The following is a 22,140-nucleotide window of genomic DNA, read 5'->3' as shown; positions in this document are numbered from 1 at the left end:
GCCGTTAAAATTAAGTCATGTCTGAAAAGTCCATAACGGTCCCAGTCGTTGGAACCTGAACATCAAAGTCAGTATAGATTAAACAGATGATTGTTGATAAATCCATAATGATCCAGGCCATTGGAACCTGAACCGTAGAGACAAGTTAAACCAGTGAAGTTATATTTGGTAAGTCCAAGACGATCCAAGCCGTCGAGACCTGAACTTTGCTCTCAGGACAAGGTAATTATCGTCTACAATTTTTCCCTGATGGTCCTGGCCATTGGAACCAGGACTTCACATTTAATCCTAATTCATGCATAGTGGTAAAACACTTAGTGAATTTTTGAGAAAAAATAGATGAATATAAAGTGGGAATTATTGTGTAAAGACAAAAACCAATATAATAACATTACGAAAAGATAAGCAATTGTCTTAAACGCATTTGTGCCCATAAAATATATATATATATATATAAATGTTTACAAAAACAGAGAAAAGGAGAGAGGGAGCCCCAAATAAAAGTACAAAGGCTCAGGCCTGGGCTTCGTTCTGATCCGGGACGTCTAGAGCGTTTTCATCTTGTTGATCCCCAGCAAGAAATGTTGTGTCCTCTTTCTCCTTAGCTTTAAACTTGGCCCTCTTCGTAGTCAAATCCAGATAGAGGAGGAGATTCATATCCTTATCTTGGAGCCAGGCCATGTAAACAGCCTTGTCAAAAATGGCCGCCAACAATTCACCAACCTGCTCCTTCTCCTTGTGAGCCTCTTCGCTCTGCTTCATCTCCAGCTGGACCATGGCCTCCAAAGCCTGGTTTTGTGCCCCGAGAGATGCCACCTTTTCTCGCTCCTAGAAAAGTTGGGCCTTGGTCACCTCCAAGAGCACCTTCGTAGAAGCCTTTGAGTCGCGAGCACGGAATAACTCCACCTCCAGGTTATCCACCAACTTCTTGTGGTAGCTTCTCGCTGGTTAAGAGCCCCCTCCAGCTACATTTGGGTCGTCTCCAACTTCATCACCATCTTAGCCACCAACTCTGCGTTCTTGTGGGCCATCAAGGCATCCTAGAACAAAGCAAAGTTAGAAACAAAACAAAAAATAATGATAATAAAGAAACAAGATGGGCATGTACCTTACCACACTGGCATGATGACGGATGGCATGGGAGACAAAGAGCGCATCTTTGCTAGCCAAGGTGGCGTAATGTTTGAGTTGAAGGGTATACATGGTAGTCCCCACCTGGGCGAGCAAGTCCGCAGCAAGCGGGGCCGTGTCCTGCCCCAACTTAGGCCGAAACCCAATCTCGGCTCCCAGTCGGTCCACAATCTACTAGGGGGCGTTGAAGGCCTCTGGATGGTCAGAAAACTCCACCTTCCAGTGAATGATCAAGGCCTAGGAGACCTCATCCCATTTATCGTGACCATTATCCCAGGCCCGGGACACCATCTTCATCCTCTCCTCCAAGATGATTAAGTCCTCTTCCCCAGGAACGGGATGCTCGAGAGCCTCCAGGAACTCTGGCATAACGGTAAGGCTTTCACCAGAGGAATGCTCCTCGGCCAGGGTGAAATCCTTTGTCTCGACCTTCTTGGCCTGCTTTGTAGACTCTGTTAGAGAATATATATTATTGCTCAATGGAATTATGGAAAAACCAAATACAACTCTATGCAAAAAATACAATGGACAAGATAATATTGATTAAATAAGTATTACAACTCAATTGCTCAAAATACAAGTAAATCAAAAGATGTAGAAGAAGAAGATTACAAACCCAATACTATAATAATACAAGTAGATAAGAAGAACAAAAGAATGAAAACACAAACACACTCTCACACAACCAAAGTGTAGAGTAGTGGGGATCACCAACTTGAACAAGGTTCAAGACCTTTGTCCAAAAGCTTATTTCCCCCTATTCTCTAAGCACTAAGGGATCTCTCTAGGAAATAGCTCTCTGGAATTATCAAGCCTTTTGGTGTATTTTTCAGCCAAGTGCTTTGTGGATGAAAAATGGTGTGTCTTACAAGTGAGCATTAGGCTCCTATTTATAGAGTTTAGAGACACCCTTTGAATTTCAAATTCCACCAACCCCCATGGCTGTTACCAATGATAAATTGGGTGTTTTATGGAATTAAAATAGAGATTTGGGAGTTACTTGGCTGTTGGAAACGTTCAAAATTGGATAAAAACCGACTTAGTATGAATCTGTCAGCCACTAGCGCCGCGGCGCTAGTTTCAAGAGCCGCGGCCTTTGGTCAGTTTCAGCAACCAATTTTTTTGAGTTTTTTCCAAAACGTTCCAATTTATTCCCACTTGATTTTGTAACTTCCATACACAATATGGGAGTTAAAATCACATCTCTATCAGCCATTTCTCATATGGCTTTATGAAATCCAATCTCAAATGTGTAACATATAATATACACATTATTGGGTAATATTTGGGAGTTACAAATTTGTAACTCCAAAATATGTCACATTTGGGCACACACATGTGTCCAATTTTTGTGACTCTCAATAATATGTTACAAGGTGTGACAAATCACATTTTGTCACATTATTTAATCTAATATTATATTATATGAAATAATATAACAATCCCCCACTAGATTAAATAATCACTTTTTGTAACACTTATTTAATCAATCAAACATTATATTAAAATATAATATTCCCCCACTTGATTAAATAATCACTCTCTATAGAAACCTTTGCATTGGTGCATAAAGTAAAATGTCTTTCGACTTGAATTTTACCTTAGTGTAATTATCACAAAGTTTGTTGAAATTTTGGTTGTCGAAGCATTGAACCACTATCCCTTGATAACAAACCGGTGATAACACACACACCTTTGCTGTGTTCACTTGAGACCTCAATGTCTCGCTTTTGCACCGTTAATGGCCATGTGCACATTCCATTCATAGACTTTTCTTAAGAATGATTCCCAATTCTCATGAGGGGCGGCACCACCCCTAGGTCTATATAGGTAGAACTCTTACAGTATTTTGTTACCCTAAAATACTTGTCTTTTCAAGACTGAGTTCTATTAAAAAACCTTTCGGTTTTAACCCTCTTTTTGGTAACACACTAGTACTCATATCTCAGATGGGACAAAATTTGAGTACTACTATCTATTCACTTGATTGACTTGTTATTACCTATTGAACCTAATACTAGTTTGGTTACTAGTATTAAGATAGGTTACCATCAACCGTGAATCTCTTTAGGGAGTCTAAGTCCCACCCCTTGAGATGTAGAAATGATTCCATTTGAATCATTTCTTTTCTCATGTATGCATACTTATACACTCTCATTATTTTATTCAAACTTTGTTGCTAGCCATAGTTTGATTAAAATAGTTACCTCTTTAAAATAGTGATTTTGACCATAGTCAACACCCCCACTATTTTATAGTTTTATATCCAAGATAAACATTTTCCTTGAATATTAATTCTAGAAACCTCTTTGTTTTTAAAATTCTCCTTTATGTTTAAATTGATTCCTTCTTGAATCAAAATATTACAAACAATGTCTTTAGACACCAAGCATGTCTAGATTTATCCATTCTATACATATATAGTCAATGTGATTTAGAATGTGGAATTCTAAATCACCTATTTGATAGAATGACCAAATTAATCAATTAATTAACAACAAAATAAATTGATTAACTTTGGAGCATCACCCCCACATTTCTCATATAGTGACAATAAAATATCACTTTAAAATAGAAATCTCTTCATTTCTAATAAGTCATTTATCCTCCAAGATAAATCTAGACCTATGATTCTCAAAGTTCATCATGAGTCCTTAAGCTTCATGATAAACACTCAATAGATCAAGATAAAAAACTTCAATGTTTATCTTGATTCATTTACTTGCTAAAGCAAGGCACACTTATTTGAAAGTAACTTTCACTTGGTTGCTTTCTTTTATATATTTCACAAAATAAAATGTGAACACAAGTGTAATGTGAGAATTTCTCAAACAAATAATCACATTATGAAGCAATAGGTCTACACACTTACCTATTATTTTAACAAGTTCATTTTGAAACTTTGTTAATGTCTCACACAAATGTCTCATAGCAAAATAAAGAATCATCATAGAGTAATACTTTAATTTCTTATGTTTTGTTTAAAATTATCTCCTCATTGAGATTAATTTAAACATATCACCATCTTTAACGAAAATGAATAAAGTTATCTTTTATTCACCATTGATGTAAAGATTCAAAATTGCTTCTCCAATTTTGAAAATGTCTCATCATTGAATATTTAAGAATTATTGTCACTAAATAATTCTCAAATATATTTTATTTTACCACACTCTAGACTATAAGTCTATTGAGTCAATATGTCATCCCACAATTTTTTTTTTTTAATCCACTTTGATTCATTTTTCTTGCAATGGCAAGACACAACCATTAAAAGATGTAACCCCCTTAGTTTCATCTTTTCTTATCTCATAAAAATGAGATGGTCAATACTTAAATGAGAAGTTTAATTTCTCAAATAATTCTCTTTATTTACCAAATAAATGGTAACTCATCACATTGCAATAATAGAGGATAAAACATATTAATATTATTATCACCTTAATAATCATATTATATGGCACACCATAATAATCATGATAATACTCATCAATATAGGATAAAACATATTAACTTCTCACAAATGTTTACAAGATTATATTTCAATATAATTTCACATAGTTGTCAACATACATGAAAAAAATCATACTAATATGGCTCTTTATTAATATGAAAACATGAATTACAAATATCATACACACATGATTTCACATTTCTATTGATTCACAAAATCAATATATTTATACATGTCATATAAACTCATAGTTGTCATTCTAATAATTTCCCATTAACACAAAATAAGTTCTATGACATGCTAGCATACTACCCAATAATCTACTAGATAATTTACATGTTAATCACATATAACAAAAACTCAAGATATTATATTATCTTCTAATCTAACCACTAAAAACAAAGCAGATTAGAAAACAATGAATCTCATTTATAAATTTTTCTTCTTCTCATTTCTATCACTATATGAAAACAATTAGATCTTCTAAGAAAACCAAAGAAGAGCATTACCTTATCTTACCATCTTTTCAAAGTTGGATCCTCATATGATCTCCATGGTTTCTCCTTCCATTGAAAAGGAAACTAAGCTTTTGATTGTTAGAGAATATATATTAGTGCTCAATGGAATTATGGAAAAACCAAATACAACTCTATCCAAAAAATACAATGGACAAGATAATATTGATTAAATAAGTATTACAACTCAATTGCTCAAAATACAAGTAAATCAAAAGATGTAGAAGAAGAAGATTACAAACCCAATACTATAATAATACAAGTAGATAAGAAGAACAAAAGAATGAAAACACAAACACACTCTCACACAACCAAAGTGTAGAGTAGTGGGGATCACCAACTTGAACAAGGTTCAAGACCTTTGTCCAAAAGCTTATTTCCCCCTATTCTCTAAGCACTAAGGGATCTCCTAGGAAATAGCTCTCTGGAATTATCAAGCCTTTTGGTGTATTTTTCAGCCAAGTGCTTTGTGGATGAAAAATGGTGTGTCTTACAAGTGAGCATTAGGCTCCTATTTATAGAGTTTAGAGACACCCTTTGAATTTCAAATTCCACCAACCCCCATGGCTGTTACCAATGATAAATTGGGTGTTTTATGGAATTAAAATAGAGATTTGGGAGTTACTTGGCTATTGGAAACGTTCAAAATTGGATAAAAACCGACTTAGTATGAATCTGTCAGCCACTAGCGCCGCAGCGCTAGTTTCAAGAGCCGCGGCCTTTGGTCAGTTTCAGCAACCAATTTTTTTGAGTTTTTTCCAAAACGTTCCAATTTATTCCCACTTGATTTTGTAACTTCCATACACAATATGGGAGTTAAAATCACATCTCTATCAGCCATTTCTCATATGGCTTTATGAAATCCAATCTCAAATGTGTAACATATAATATACACATTATTGGGTAATATTTGGGAGTTACAAATTTGTAACTCCAAAATATGTCACATTTGGGCACACACATGTGTCCAATTTTTGTGACTCTCAATAATATGTTACAAGGTGTGACAAATCACATTTTGTCACATTATTTAATCTAATATTATATTATATGAAATAATATAACAGACTCCGTGGCGACAAAGTATGTATTCCTCTTATTCGTCCCACCTCCTTCCAAAGGCTCCTGCTCCAAGTTAATAACCTGGAGAGGAGCGGATTGAGATAGATGCTGCTCAACTAGCTCCACCAAGACCGAGGGTACAACTTGAACTCCCTTGAAAGAACCCAGGTCCGGTTCTGAGTCCCTGAGTATTAGTTCGATGATTTTCTTCTTGGCTAGGCCCTTGGCAACTTTCTTTGCTGAAGCCTTGGCTGCAACAGCCCTGGCCTTGATCGTTTCCTTCATTTTGGCGACGAGATTATACATATATGGGTCACCTGAGATAGGAATAAAAAAATAGATTAGTAACATAAATGAAAGGGGGTGATAGACAAATATAAAGGGAACATGCAATTCTAAGTATTTCGGGACAGACCTTTATTCATGGACTGGGCCTAACTTAACTCTCCTAGTGAAAAAGCATGGATTTGATCCCCCATGTCATCCGGGTCCAAAAAACTACCATACTGAAGGAACCAAGATGAATGCATGAGGGTCAGCGTGTCCACGACATTGGGGCAAGGAAGCCCCACGTTGTTAACAAACTCGGTCAAGTAATGCCGGTACTGTTGCTTATTCCTAACAAAGCCCTCAATATGGGGGGCATAAGTTAAAATCAGAGGCGTTTTACCTTGCCCCAAAATGCTGGCCCCAGGAGCTCCAGTGTTGGGCTGCCTCTCCATGAGAAGGGCATCCATCTCTTCAGACTCGGCCCACTCCACATGGCGTGCCTACTTCGTTTTCATTTTCTCCGCATTCACCTTGACCGCAGCCTCCACCGCCTCGAAATGAATGAGAGCCAACTCCTCTCTTAGAGCAGGATCCCTCTCACATTGCAATCCCCGAAATCTAGGGGCGTCTATCGATTGGTGGCTGACAATCAGCCTAGCCAGCCAAAGGTTCTCTGTGGTCACAAACCCTCCCACATCCAATTCCTCGGCACTAAGGGTGGCGTAATACTTTTTTCGATCCAGGATCGACATAGTGAGTTGGGTTTGAGCGTATGGACCTGTTCATAGGAACATGAGTTTCCAACAAACAAAAACAAATGACTGGACGAAGGATGACTTACCCACACGCTGAAAGTCCAGCACCAAGGTGGGATTCTTCTCTAGGAGGAACCTGGATGTCATAAACCAGTAGTGTCTGACATCTGAAGGATGTTTTCAGAAGCTGTATGGAGCTGGACTGACGCCACGGGCCTTCAACTTGTAAAATCCAGCCCGCGTCTTGTCTTTGGAATTCAGTTGCGGCTCCAACCAATAAAAGTACAACACCTCTGCAGGGGTGGGTGTAGCGATCTACTTCAAGGCACAAACTACACGCCATCCCGCAAGTAACTTGTACACCTAGGACAAAAGGTGGAAAGGCACGATCGCCACGAACTTGATGAACTGCGCGAAGTAGTCTTGAAGTGGGAGAGTGGCTCCCGCACTGATATGGTCTACGCTCCAAGCCCTGAATGTGCTCACTCTAGTGTGAGCCTTCACTTCCCTCTGAGCCAGCCTATTGTAGAAAAGACCTGGAGTAGACTCTACTCTGAGGGCCTTTTCCAGCGTGTTTAGCATCCGGTAGTTTCGGAACTCGTTCACTTCCTCGTCCATTTCCCGCGTGTTGCCAGTGGGAAGCTTATTCCCCTCCAGGACCATGGGCCCCACGTTGACAACATCTTCCGGGTGCAGAGTGACGCCATGACCCATGATCAGAGACCTGGAAGCGGCAAGAAAAGTGAGAACCAAGCAGTTAGCACCAAAACCGAAGAAAATTGGTTAAGGTACGAGGATTCTCCTAAAACTGCTTAGAGAGGTCCCCTCCGGACCAAGGTCCGGGACTAATAAAGATCCCAAGGGTATTTGCTAATAAACTAATTCACCCAAACGATTTTGAGGTCGTTTGAGTTCTATGATTCGGGACAATCAAGCCCGTATCACCAATCAAATTATCTATGGTATGGGGTGTCACCTAGAAAGTTTCATATTGTTCATCTCTACCACTGCCACTACCTAGAACCACCCTACATGACGGTTGCAACCCTAATGGATATACGGTCGCAGAAACAACATGGAAATAAAAATGACCAAAAGAAACAAAGAAATGACCAAAAAACATACTGTGGGGTAATGGATATGGAATTCATTGAATCAGGCGATAACGCTGGCATAAATTCGGTCTTCAATCTGAGGAGGCGGTGCAGCAGCTCGTCGACGCTTCCAGACCAATCGGCCGGGACAAAGTTGTCTTCTTGATGAGTGAAAGAAGGCTTTGTTGGAAACAGATGAACACGAAGATGCACTAACTGTCAGAAGATTTCTTCGGAAACTTCGGACATTCAGGGTTTAAGCTCTCTGCTCTCTAGTTTTAAAATTTGGGATCAGTAAAAGTATGGAAGGGAGCCTACTGAGGTATTTATAGGAAGAAAAGTTCCTATTCAATCCAATAGTCCACAATGAGAATCCCAAGACAATAATCATCCAACGGTTCTGGATGGCGCAGAGGCAAAGATAGCCCAGTCAAGTGCTAAATCATGGATTCGTCAATCCACAATCCCTGCCTCCCTCATTCAACGGTCCACACTGAAAATCCCAAAACAATCCCTATCTAACAGCTCTGAATGATGCAGAAGCATTAAACAACCCACTCAAGTGCCCAAAGCACCTTTTCATATAGACGAGACGCTTCGAATGATGCGCTGACACCCATCACTCAGCTAGGTCATCAAAAGATTTTCCCCAGATTTTTTGGGCGCGAGTGGCACAGACGAACCATCCACCTGGAGACACGTGCCTAGGGTAGTGGGAATTTGAAAGGATGAGGATCGACCAGTTGGCCCCTAATTAAACAAACCTAGATGTAGGTGAATGAACTCGGATCTTGGTAAATGAACCGAAACTTAAGTAAACAAACCGGGATACATGTGATTGGTCCGGGAGGAAGAAGACAAGTCTCCACCATGCAAACACGAATGAAGACTTAGGGATAAATGTTATCCATATTTCCACCTTGGACACATGGCATGGCAAAATAGGATCCATGAGCTCTTAGGAGAGGCCCGGGCCAAACCTGGGCCCAGGGAACAATGAGCAAGGAAACCCTATCAGCCCAGACCATACCGAACCCAATAACTGGCGAGTAGCATAAGCATAGCAAAGGGGCCGGAACTAAGATGCAGGTCTGAATCACCTTCCTGATCACACTCAATCTATATCCTCTAGGATGTAAATTATCATGGCGGATGATCCATTCCAGGAGACGGATCCCATCGAGTGAGATCTAGGAGAAGTCTCAACCATCAAGATGTCTGCCTTGGTAAATGAATCTGAGGCTTGGTAAACGAACCCAGACATCGGTAAATGAACCCGGACCACCTAGCTGGATAGAGCAAGCCCAGTCCTTCCTATAGCTGACGTGTCCCCGAGTAATCCGACAGTTGGTCTCCCTAACTAACCTGCAGAATGGGGTACGCACGAAACGTAAACTGTTCCTAGGAAATGGTACTACCACTACTCTGACAGATCCTGTCCCCAGGATCCCCTTGGTAGCCCATGCGGATTAGTCTGTGCCAACTTACAAAGGGCAGTTGTAAGGCTCTATCACGCCTAAGCCAGCCAATGGGCCCAGATTAACATCCTTTAATCATGTTACATTTCTTGTATTATGGATTTGTTAGTGAGCATATATAATTATATCCTTATTGGGCTCGGATTAGTTCGACCCAAGTCACATGACTGCCTATAAATATGGTCATTCGTGCACTGAAGCAAGGATCCCAGATTTTCTCTTGTAAGCTAAACGCTGCTGAAATTGCAGAAAACTTCCATTGTCAAAACTCTCTAAAGCCTAATACTAGTAACTCATGGACTAAGACTCATTAACTCCACAACCACGTAAAAACTGTGATCTTATTTATTTCTTAGTCTTTCTTTCTAGCTCTTATCTTTCAATATATTTATAGTTTTCGAAAAACTCGGTAAACATAAACTAAATTCAAACAACATTATTTTAATTAAAACTTAAAAAAGTATTAGAGTTTTAGTTTACTTTAATTAATTTTAAAATATTGATTTTAGTTTTTTTTAAATTATATTTAGAATTAAGCATATTTATGTTTATTTAATTAATTAAAATAGTTTTATTAAATATTTGTATTTTAAAATTAATTTATATTATTTGTTATTTAATAATCTACATTTAATTGATTAATTTTACAAAATTTTAGTTTGTTTATGTTTTATTAATTCATAAAATATTTTTGAATCATTTTGAAGTAAAAAAAACAAAAGAAATCAAATAAATCATTAAAAAGATGGGTAATATGGTTATATTTGAAATATGAGTTGACCACATTCATGTGGAGGATACTAAATTGGTATGAAATGCAAATAGAGGGTATCAAATGATCATTATTATAAACATAAGGTATCAAGTCTGTATTTCGATAAAACACTAGGTACCAAATGAGTATTTGCTTTTTTTTTTTTATCAAGTATTGTATGACATATTTTATTTGTTTATATTTTTATGAATTTTTTTCTCATATTTTTTTAATTATATTAAAATGTGGCATATAATTAGAAAAAAATAGTAATACTTTTTTTTTAATTATTTTTAGATATATTTTTATTACTGTATTTTTTTAATATATTTAAGTTTTTTTAATGGGTTAATATATATGAGGTAATAATATATATACGTACGGTATACTTTCCTTTATCATATATATACATATATTATTGTTGTTATTATTATTTTTATGTATACATACAAATATATTCGATTATAAAACAATATACAAATATATATATGTCAGGATTGGTTAAAATACAAAGATCAAAGTAGTATTACACAAGCTAAGTGTAAAATCCTAATAATTGCACATAATGAAGATGTGAAATTTGACTTTCTGTTGTAGACATTTAAAAATTGTATTTTTGTGTCCAAAGTGATACATTGAGGTATCTAAGGATGCTAAAAAAGTATAGGAGCATTTGGAGGTGTTTAATGTCACTTTTGAGAAGTTAGACCTACCTATATGGCGTTGCATCGCCTCCTTGTAGGCGATGCATCGCCTAAAGTTTGATATTATCTACAAGACGTTGCAGGCTATGCATCGCCTGCAATGAGGCGACGCAACGTCTGGTAGGCGATGTGTCGCTTATAGTGAAGTGATGCATTGCCTGACGTGTCCATAGAGATGGGTATTTTAAGCTCTGAATGATGTGTTCAAAAGCTTTAATCCTATTGGTTAGACTTAATGATGGTGCCTACACTAAAAAAAAATGGTCTTTTAGAGTTTTGATATAATTGATCACTCTTTCAAATCTCTCTCTAACCTTTCTCTCCCTCTAGCTTTCAAGATCATAAGTTTTCACTAGGAAATTCATAAACAAAGTGCTTCTTTGTGAATTTTAAGGCTTGTTCAATCTCAATTTCCTATCCTACTCGAGAAAGGTTCAAGCATCCATGAAGGTTCAATTTCAGCTTTGAAATTTATGACACAAGACTTTGTTAGATTGGACAGATTTGATTGAACTAATTTTGTGCATTGGCAACACAAAATTAGGTTTCTACTTGGTGATTGCAGATTTTATGCACTCAAATATTGCTTTTGTACCTAAAATGGTTTGTTTTCTATAAGTTTTTGTGTAGATTTGATGATTTTCCTTTAAGTGTGCAGGAATTGAATAATTTAGTATTTTTTTTTACATTATTTCGAGCGTTTAAGTCAGAGAGGGAGGCGTTATGTTGCTTTCTAAGAGGCGACAAGTCGCAAAAAGACGGGAAAAAAGCGCATCTGAGTAGAGAGCCAAGCGATACGTCGCCTGTAATATGGCAATGCATCACTTGCCACAGGCGATGCGTCGCCTGATAATTGCGATATGTCGCCTATTGCGCCACAAAGAACGAGAAACTTGATTTTTTACATGTTTTTAATTCTAATTCGAAGGGAAGTCAGCCAAGGATGTTTTCTAGAGGCTAGTGCATGAACAAAACACATATAAAAAGGAAGAGAAACACATTGGGGAACGAGAGACTCATCGGTGGAAGATCTAAGAAGTGAATCAAGCCATATCAACAAAGTTCTTTAGATTTCTTTATTTTCTTTGATTTTTCTGGATAATTATAATATTTTGAGATTATGAACCACATTATGTGTGGCTAGTTTTTTTGTTTGTTAGGTGTAGACGGATCTCTTGATGTGATTCTATCTTTATGATTTAATGCAAAGTTTAACTTAGTCCAATATTGTTCTTGTGTTCTACTTTGAATTATTATTGCTTTAATTGTGATGTTTATATTGTTTTACAATATATTATTATATTTAGGGTTCTATTTATATTGTAAAAATTATTACTCGAGAGGGGAACATTCAACCAATCCGGCACTGGGTAGAATAACTTAGATTATATGAGATCGGGAGATAAGCATGGATCTAGGTAGCCGAAATAATTCTAGATTGTGAAATTGAGAGGTGCAATATTTAGGATTGTTTCTAGAGTAGAGCTTAATGAAGGTAGGGATAAATGGTCGTATAGAGATATAGGCTAGTTGTCGCTTACACATTCTTTATGTGCACTCGAGAGAGGGTATAGAGATAAAATAAGGCTCTAGGTTATGTTATGAACTGTTCCTAGTGCACAACGGAAATTGCGGTAATGTTAGTATTGTATACAACAAAAAAATTTCATATAAACATTTATATGAGGATCCTTTAATATGTAATATGTTAATCAACAAAATATGTATATGTAAAAATAATACAAAATGATTTACCTCTTGTAGTCTATCAAGAATCCTTGAATCTTTTTGTATATATTTCAATCTTCCTATCCTCGCTTGAGTACTCACACCAAGATCTTCCAAGACGTTCTCTACACCTCAAGATGTGGGTGGGCAAATAGACAACAAGAATCAAATTTGTGAATCAAAAGTATTCTCAAAACATGAGACTCTTGATTATAGGCTAGAGATAAATGTTTTTGTTTTTGTGATAAAAAGATGATTTCTTTTACTGATGCTTCTTGTAAAACTTTTCTTCCTATTTTCTATTATATAGAATATATAGTTATTATTATCATAATAATAATAAAATTGATCATCTTAATAATAATAATAATAAAATGATAATTAAAGACAAAATCTTATATTCTATTTTAAAACCATTTTCAAAATGTTTTATTAATTAATTAAATAAATGGAAAAACCAATAACTGATCATTATCAGTAGTGGTACACGCATAGGACAGTCCAAGAAGCCCTATTTATTTTATTTGATTGATAATTAGAAATTCAAATAAGGTATCATCTTTTTAAGGAAAAGATAATAACTTAAATTTCAAAATTCAAAATTTGAATTTCCATTATCATCTTATTATTAATTAAACAAATATAATAATCAAAACCAATTTTGACTATCCATATTTATCATTTCTCACTTAAATAAAATAATTGATAAAATCAACTTCTTTGATTTCTATACAATTTCGAAAATTGCATTAATGCAATAATAAATTATACAACTTCAATTATTAGAAAATTGTGTATTTATCCTGAAAAATAAATATTCTCTCAAATAGCCCATTCACGGTTTGACCATTGTATCAACTCTTACCTTGAATAGTGTTGAGAGAACTGCCTCGAGGACCTATGGACCAATAATTCCAAGCTCCAACAAATAAAATATTATTAACCAAAACTATTTGATTCAATAATCATATTTATTAATCTCATGATTACTCCACTATAAATATGAGACAACACTCTTGAGAATTAATGACATACATTTATTGAGTACTTTATTGTAACCATAAAGTGTCAATTGATATAATCATTACATACAAATTAATCATCTATTGATGATTCATAATTAAGTAGGAATAAAATGATTGTTTTACCATTTTACTTATATCTTGATTCTTAGTGTACCATTGACTTTACTAGTGAAGGTTAATTCATAATATGATTATGAATTTGACGCCAATAACCTTTTCAGTTCCAAAAGCCAACCTAATAGATAACTGTCATTCAATCTATAAGAAGGTATAGATTCCATGTATGTTAAGCTATGTCCCCAACCATATACATCATTGAGTCCCCAAAATAATAGTTCTTAGCCTGATCATTCTGAAAAACCTTAACGCATGAATCAAAGGATCAAATGACATATATAGGAGTTCATGGTAACTTTAGGATTAAGATTAGTTTGTATATGATCATCAGTTGATGTATTTTATAATAGTACGATACAGTATTTAAACAAGTATTATCAAATCACATCTGGTCCAGTTCTACATACTCTCAGTATGCAAAGTACCTCCACTAAAGTGTCTTACTACAATAGTAACCCAGATCTAGGTCACATGTATTCATAATACTAGTGGACCGTACTAATAATAATTAATCTAAAGATTCCACAACTTTATTTTACTGCGAACTATTTAAGTCCATCATCTCAATCTCGATCCTCTCATACCAATATGAGATTGAGATCACATAGATGAACTTGGGAATTTTATGACATTTACGTAATATTAATAATAATAATAATAATATAGTACATAAGCTACATATACACAATAATTCAATTCATTTATTCATTTCATTAAAACCATTGTCAACTACAATTTCTTTAAGGGCACAATTCCCAACAATTTCCCACTTGACCTAAAGCAAATGAGGAATTTCCCTTAACCCCATGCTTCTTACATGACCCTGAAAAGATTTAATAGATAAAGTCTTTGTGAACAGATCTGCAAGATTATCTTTAGAGGCAATCTTTAAGACAGTAACATCTCCTCGGTTAACTATCTCTCAAATCAAGTGATATTTCCTCTCGATGTGCTTTCCCCTCTTGTGACTTATGGGTTCCTTTGAATTAGCCATTACCCCACTGTTATCACAGTATAAAACAAGTGGCTTATCCATGCCTGAAACTGTTGGGATTTTATGCCCTAATTAAAACCCAATTTCTTTGTAATCTCATTTTTATTATCAATAAAAGAATAGAAATTAATTTTTGACTTGGTCAATCACTTTGCTCACATGTTTTATTTTCATGATTATTTGTTTAATATAAACTTCTATTAAATCTCCCGAGCATATAGATAATCATATTTATAGTGACGTAATCACAGTGGAATATAAATATGATTATATGTTCAAAATATGTTAGTCCTAAGATTAGTCAGTGCACAGGATTTACACTGACTTGCCAATCTACGATATGATCTACTTACACATTGTAGTGTTATGTTCTTTCCAGAACATTAGCAAAGTATATAAGATCGGATGTATTTGTTACATCGGACAGGACCGATATTGACAGTTGATAAGATAAGTAAACATACCGTTATTATCTATTCTAGTCATATCATATAGTTGACCATAGGTCAATTCAATCTCAATTCGGAGTGGTTAGTATTCTAACTTATTGTATTATTTGAGTTCTTTGACTTGTTTGATACCAGCTTACCCTACGGACAAGCCCATACTTACATCTTGGGAACTCGGTAGTATAATTGAGGGGGAGTGTTAATCATAGATATGAACATCTATAGGTTCTAATGAAGAAGTGAAACGATGGTTTGCTTTTAGTTTGGTTCAAGGTGCTAAATGATAGAGATCTCATTTCAGTAACTAATATTAGTTTACTGAAATATCATTTACAAGGAACTAAGTGTTTTAAGGATAAAATACAATGAAAGGGTAAGACGGTATTTTAGTCCCATCTCATTGTAGATCATCTATAGAGGATTGAGTGACAATTATGGTTGTAACAATGGATAATTAATGTTGGGAATTATGCCATGAAAGCATATGTAGTAGACATTATTTTAAGAAATAAATAAATAAATTGAATTTGTTATGCATATATTTTATGGACTATATTATTTTGTGATAATATTAAGTAAATATCAGAAAAATTCCTAAGTTCATATATGTGATCTCGAACACGTATTGGTACGAGAGGATTGTGTTTGAGATAAATGAACTTGAATAGTTCGTAGCAAAATAAAGTTAAGGAATCTTTAGATTAATTACTGCAAGTACGGTCCACTAGTATTATGAATACATGTGATCTAGATCTGAATTACGAGTGTAGCAGGACACTTTAGTGGAGGTACTTTATATATTAGAGAATATATAGAACTGGACCAGATATGTTTATTAATACTTAGTTAAATACCGTTTCGAAGTATTAATTAAATATATCAACTGATGATCATATACAAATAGATCTTAATCCTGAAGTTACTATGAACTCCTGTTTATGTTATATGAGTTCTTTGATTCACTCGTTAGGGTTTGTCAGAATGATCAGGCTAGAAATTTTGTTTTGGGAACTCATTAATGTAATGGATGGGGACATAGTATATAGATATGGAATCTATACCTTCTCATAAGAGATTGAATAATGGTTCTCTTAAGGGTTGACTTTTGGGACTGAAAGGTTATTGAGTTCAAATTCATAATTTAGTTATGAATTAACCTTCACTAGTAAAGTCAATAGTACTTAAGGAAACAAGATATAATTAAAAGGGTAAAACGGTAATTTTATTTTCAATTAATTATGAACCATTATTAGAGGGTTTATTTGTTTGCAATGATTATATCAATGGACACTTTATTTTATAAAGTACTCAGTAAATGAAATGTCTATAATTACAAGAGTGCAGTCTCATATTTATAGTGGAGTAATCATGAGATTAATAAATTAAGATTATTTAATTAAAGAGTTTAATTAATAATCTCAAATTTATTGGAGTTTGGAATTATAGGTCCATAGGTCCCCACAACAGCTCTATCAACAATATTCAAGGCAAGAGTTGATATAAAGGAAAAAATTGTTGAAAGACATATTTAAGAAGAAATTTGTTCTTTGAGCCAAATATGCAATTATTTGATAATAGTGATTAATTAATTGATTACAAATTAGTTGTAATTAACAAAATTAATTAATATTTAATTATTATGTAATTTTCAAAATGATATTAAATAATTAATTAATTATAATTTTCGAAATTATAATAAATTAAATATTTAATTTTGAAATTATTATTTAATTTAAATTGGTTTAAATTAATTGGTATAATTAATTAAATATCTTTATTTGAGTGGGAGATAATAATCTGCTAAGTTCAAATTAGATTTGAATTTAAAAGATTGATATTTATTCAAATAATTAATTATATTTGATAATTAGTTAAAAAGATAATTATTTCAAATTTGAATTAATTATCAGGTTGTTGGATTTTTATCTGATAAGGTAGTTTGAATAAATAATTAAATAATTATGGAAAAATCAAATATCCCTAAAATATAGGGTGGTACACGACACACACAGTCCATGGACTGTGTGTGGCGTGTACTACACAGATTTTAGGGATAAATTTTTCAATTTTATTTATTTAATTAGTTAATTAATGGAAATTTCAAAAGTTAATTTTTTGATATTTTCATTAATGAGATAATTAATTAATTATAAGATAAATTTTAAATTGGTTACAGATATTTTTTAAAAATTTAAATATTTTCTATTTAAGTTAGACTTATCAGAAAATAAGAAGACACTCTGTTATTCACTCTAAAAAGAAAAGAACGATACTTTTCTATCTCTCCCTGAAAAAGATAAAGAACTAATCTCACGCCTATTCTCTTGATATCATGTGTTGAGTACATCAAGTAGAATCGGAAATTAACTATTCTTTATTCTCTAAGTGCCCACACACTTCTTTAGATGTAGAGAACGTTATGGAAGATCTTGGTGTGAGTACCTGGGAGCAGATTGGATAGGAAGTTCGTTCAAATTATGAAAAGATGGCAAGAACACTTGATAGGCATCAAGAGGTATGTTTTCTATTCTTTTATTGCTTATGATTAATGTATGTATATTAATGGTTCTGCATATTTAAAAGTAGTTTAAATATGTTACAAAATTTTTGTTGTACACTGGGCCAACCCACCACCATTCTGCTGCGTATTAGGAAACTCGTTCCTAATAATTAATAACGTATCTATATTGCTTATAGAGCATTCTATAAATACAAGAGTGCAATTCCGAGTCTTTAGTGGAGTCACGAGGAATTAATAAGTTAGTAAATTTATTTGTTAGATTTATAATAACTTATTGGAGCTTGATTTCATAGGCCCATGGTCCCCACTGTACCTTAGATTAAATCATCTAGATAGTCTCAATTAATTGGTTTAATTATCAATTAGAATTATTAAAGTTGATCAGGTCAATTTTTGATAGTTTCACAAAGTTATACAATTTAGAGAAGAAAAGAGAAATTAGAGCAGATTTATTAATTAAGATAAATTGGTATCTAAATTAATAATTAAGTTTAAATCAAGGTTCAAATCATAAATAATTAATTTGATAAATGATTTAAATAATTATTTAATTAATTAATAAATAGAAAATAATACAAGTCTTCTTTTTAAGTCCAATGGGCTTATAATTAAATGAGAAATTTCACGGGCCTAAAGCCCATGAGAGTTTCGACCTTGGGCGGATATTGACTATTATTTTATTGATTTTTTAATTAGAATTGTTATCCCTCAAAAATCCAAGGATGATGTGGCAAATGAGAAAACGACATGTGGCATCACAAATAAGGGAAAAACAACGAAGTATTGAAAAAATACCAATGAGCAAAAAAGATAGGTCCATGACCTATAGAGAAGTCGACTAGGCAAAACCCCTAGGGGGTGGTTAGCCTGGTCCTGACCCCTAGGGGTGGTCGGCCTAACCCCAACCCCTAGGGGTGGTCAGTCCAAGCATGGCCCCTCGAGGTGGTCGGCCTACACTCTCAAAAATGGGTAAAACTCATGCTCTTTCAGAGCTTAGCACCCAGAAGATCAACAGGCCTAGCACCCAGAAGATCACAGGCCTAGCACCCAGAGGACCAACTGGCCTAGCACCCAAGCTCTAAAGGGTCGTCGAGCCTAGCACCTAAGTCTCATAGACCAATCTAGACTTAGCATTTTCCCAGAGGTTTCAATCGTGCATTGTCTACCACGATCTAGAGAAACAACAAGAAGACCCACGATCTCATAATCATGGGGAGGTGGACATGTATCTCCACCACCTAATATTCATGTACCAAACCACGATCCCAGTATTACTAATCATGTAATAGCCCCTGGGTACCATAAATAAAGGACACGAGGCTTCATTGAGGGGGATCAGACAAATAGTTTGGGAGAAACTTTGGGAAAATTAGCAACGAGTGAATACTTCTGTTCATCAGTGTAATTGTCTATTGAGTAATTCAATACTAAAAGCTAAGTGGATTAGGTTATTATTGCTCATTAGAACAGGGCTGAACCACTATAAATTCCTATGTGTTTGTTTAAGATATTTGTACTCTGGCGTATTTTATATTTATTCCATTCAAAAGGTGTCGTATACTGTACATACGACCATTGGCCAAGTGCAAAATCAAGAAACACACTTTCATCAGTTTTATGATACCTCCAAAATCCAGTCAGACAAAGAAGACGGCTCCCAGGGATTCAACCACTCAGGATCCCATCGATCCCATTAACAAACTCGGGTGGAGGTTGGAGACCAACCTGATGCAAAAGATACACAAGATGCTCATCAGGAAGAGATGGCACAATTTCTGGCAAGGCATGAGGCCTTTGCTGCAGAAATTGCCCTTCAGAGGGCAGCTATGGAACAACGGGAGATAGATGAGCAGGTCCAAAGGATGATCCAGAGGGAGCTGGAAGCTGACCGAAGACACCAGGAGGCTGATGTGGCCCTAGAGGCGACTACTCAATTAGCCCGAGCTAACAATGAAGCTTCTACTCAGGCGGTGAGGATGGCTCAGGCCAAAGCATCAGGAATACGAGACAACAGTAACAGGGAGTCCCAGGGGAGGAGTCGAACCCCAAGGACGCTCTCAAAGCCACTTTCCCCGAGACAGGATGAAGAGGCACAGTCCAAGACTGCCTCCTCCATGTCTAAGAAGAATAACACTTCATCTCGGAGTAAAAGTGTTACCAACCCAAAGCCCCCCTCCCAGGGGGACAGACGAAACAACGCAAGAGATGAGGGTCAAATATGCGAGAGGCATGACATGAATGGAAATGGCCACTCAAAGTCTCAAAGTCATGTAGGAGGAGAGGCTTGGGGGCAGGGTCGCACTGACAAGGGAAAGGCAGACCTGCCACCCCTACACCCTCAATCTCGCAAGGGAAAGGAACTGTAATGCCCCAAATTTCCTAATAAGGTTTAGGACCTTGATTAGGAGGCCGGGAGGGCCATAATTGATTTATTATGCAATTAAATGATAATATGCATGTTTAGGTGTATTAAATATACATGTGAACCCATTTCGGATTAATTGGGTGATTTTCATATTTTGGCTATTTTGGACATATTTGGCATATGTGTGATATGTATGTGGTGCTTCATTATTATTTGGTTATGCTAGGGTTACTCAACACGAGACGATCCTAGGAGGTAAGCTAGTGGGAAAGCCACAACAGGATTTATTCTTGACTCGGAGTAAGTCAAGGGATATTTAGCACATTACCGAGATATTGGGTAATTAGAATAAGTATTTGATGATAAATTGGGAGTTAGTGAGATCAGGGGGAAATTCTGGGAGTTTTGACTATTTTACCCCCGGGGACGTTTTCGGGACCCCGAGCATTAGGATTTGCTTGAGGGTACTTAAGCTTGAAGTAACCTGTTAAGAAATAAAAAGAACATTTTCTCTCTCCCTCAAAGTTCCATTTTTGTCTACCAGTCACATTTTCGAAGGAAACTTGAGTTCTAGGACTCGGATTCAAGCGAGGATCGAGGCATAACAATTCTAGGGAAGATTAGAAGCTTATTAGCTAGAGGATTTAGTTGGGGAACAACTCAATGGGAGGTAATCCAAGTTTTAAGTTCTATGTTTTTAAAGTTTTTAAGCTTGAATTGGATTTTGTGTTTTGATGAGTTTTTGATTGAATTGAAGCTTAGGTTTTGTTGGTTTTGGATCATCGGGATGTTTGGGAACTTTGATTTTGGAATTTGGAGATGTTTGGGTAGGTTTTTGGAAGGTTTTAAAATGGTAAAAATGAGGTTTTGGCTGGGTTTTGAGGTGGGGTCACGACCTTGTTCTTGGACACCGCGGCCTGAGCTTAGTGCAGACGAGGGGTGGTGCTGAAGGGCCTTGGGGTCGCGGCGCTTGGTGCAGGTGCTTGAGGCTGGCGCCTCTGTCTAGGCTGGGGCTACGGCTCAGTGAAGTGGGGCCACGATGCTTGAGGACATTTGTGGCCAAAGTGGTATTTTGATCATGGGAACTCAAACCTTAGACCTCAGATTCGTTCCTACTACCCAGTTTAGTAGGATTCGATGTCTCGGAGGCTAGGTCTTGGTCCAAGAACCTTTTATTACTCATTTTGATGAGATTTTATATTATGCATGTGATTAGGTTATCGCTAGGGGATTGGAATCAGGATCGTGCTTGTGGCTCATTTATTGGTAACCTGTGCTTGGACCAAAGGTAAGAAAACTGCACCCCATACGTGACATGCATGGTTATTCATGAGGCATGTTGAGTGTTTAAATGTTGACATTGATTGCATATCAAATGCTTAGCGAATCTTGCACACTTGTGCATGGCACTGACTAATTAGTTAGAATTGGAAATAGTGTCAGTGTTAATGATACGAACCACACCAACGATTGTGGTGAAACCCGACACCAAATATGGCAGCCACCAAGAACACACAAAATTGGAATGAAGAACCGCGACCCAATGCTTAGCCAAGCACGAACCTTGGTATGAGGAAGACGCCACAAACGGGGATGGGAATCCGTTTGATAAGTCGGATTGAACGCCACAAGGAATACCCTTGATAAGTTCGAATAGTCTCTTCAAGAACTCAAGAAGAAAACCTCTCAATTTTCATTTCATCGAAATCTGCCTTTCCCAAATG

This window comes from Humulus lupulus, chromosome 1, assembly GCF_963169125.1.
Source record: "Humulus lupulus chromosome 1, drHumLupu1.1, whole genome shotgun sequence".
Lineage (NCBI taxonomy): Eukaryota > Viridiplantae > Streptophyta > Magnoliopsida > Rosales > Cannabaceae > Humulus > Humulus lupulus.
Note: the sequence above shows the minus strand (reverse complement) of the source record.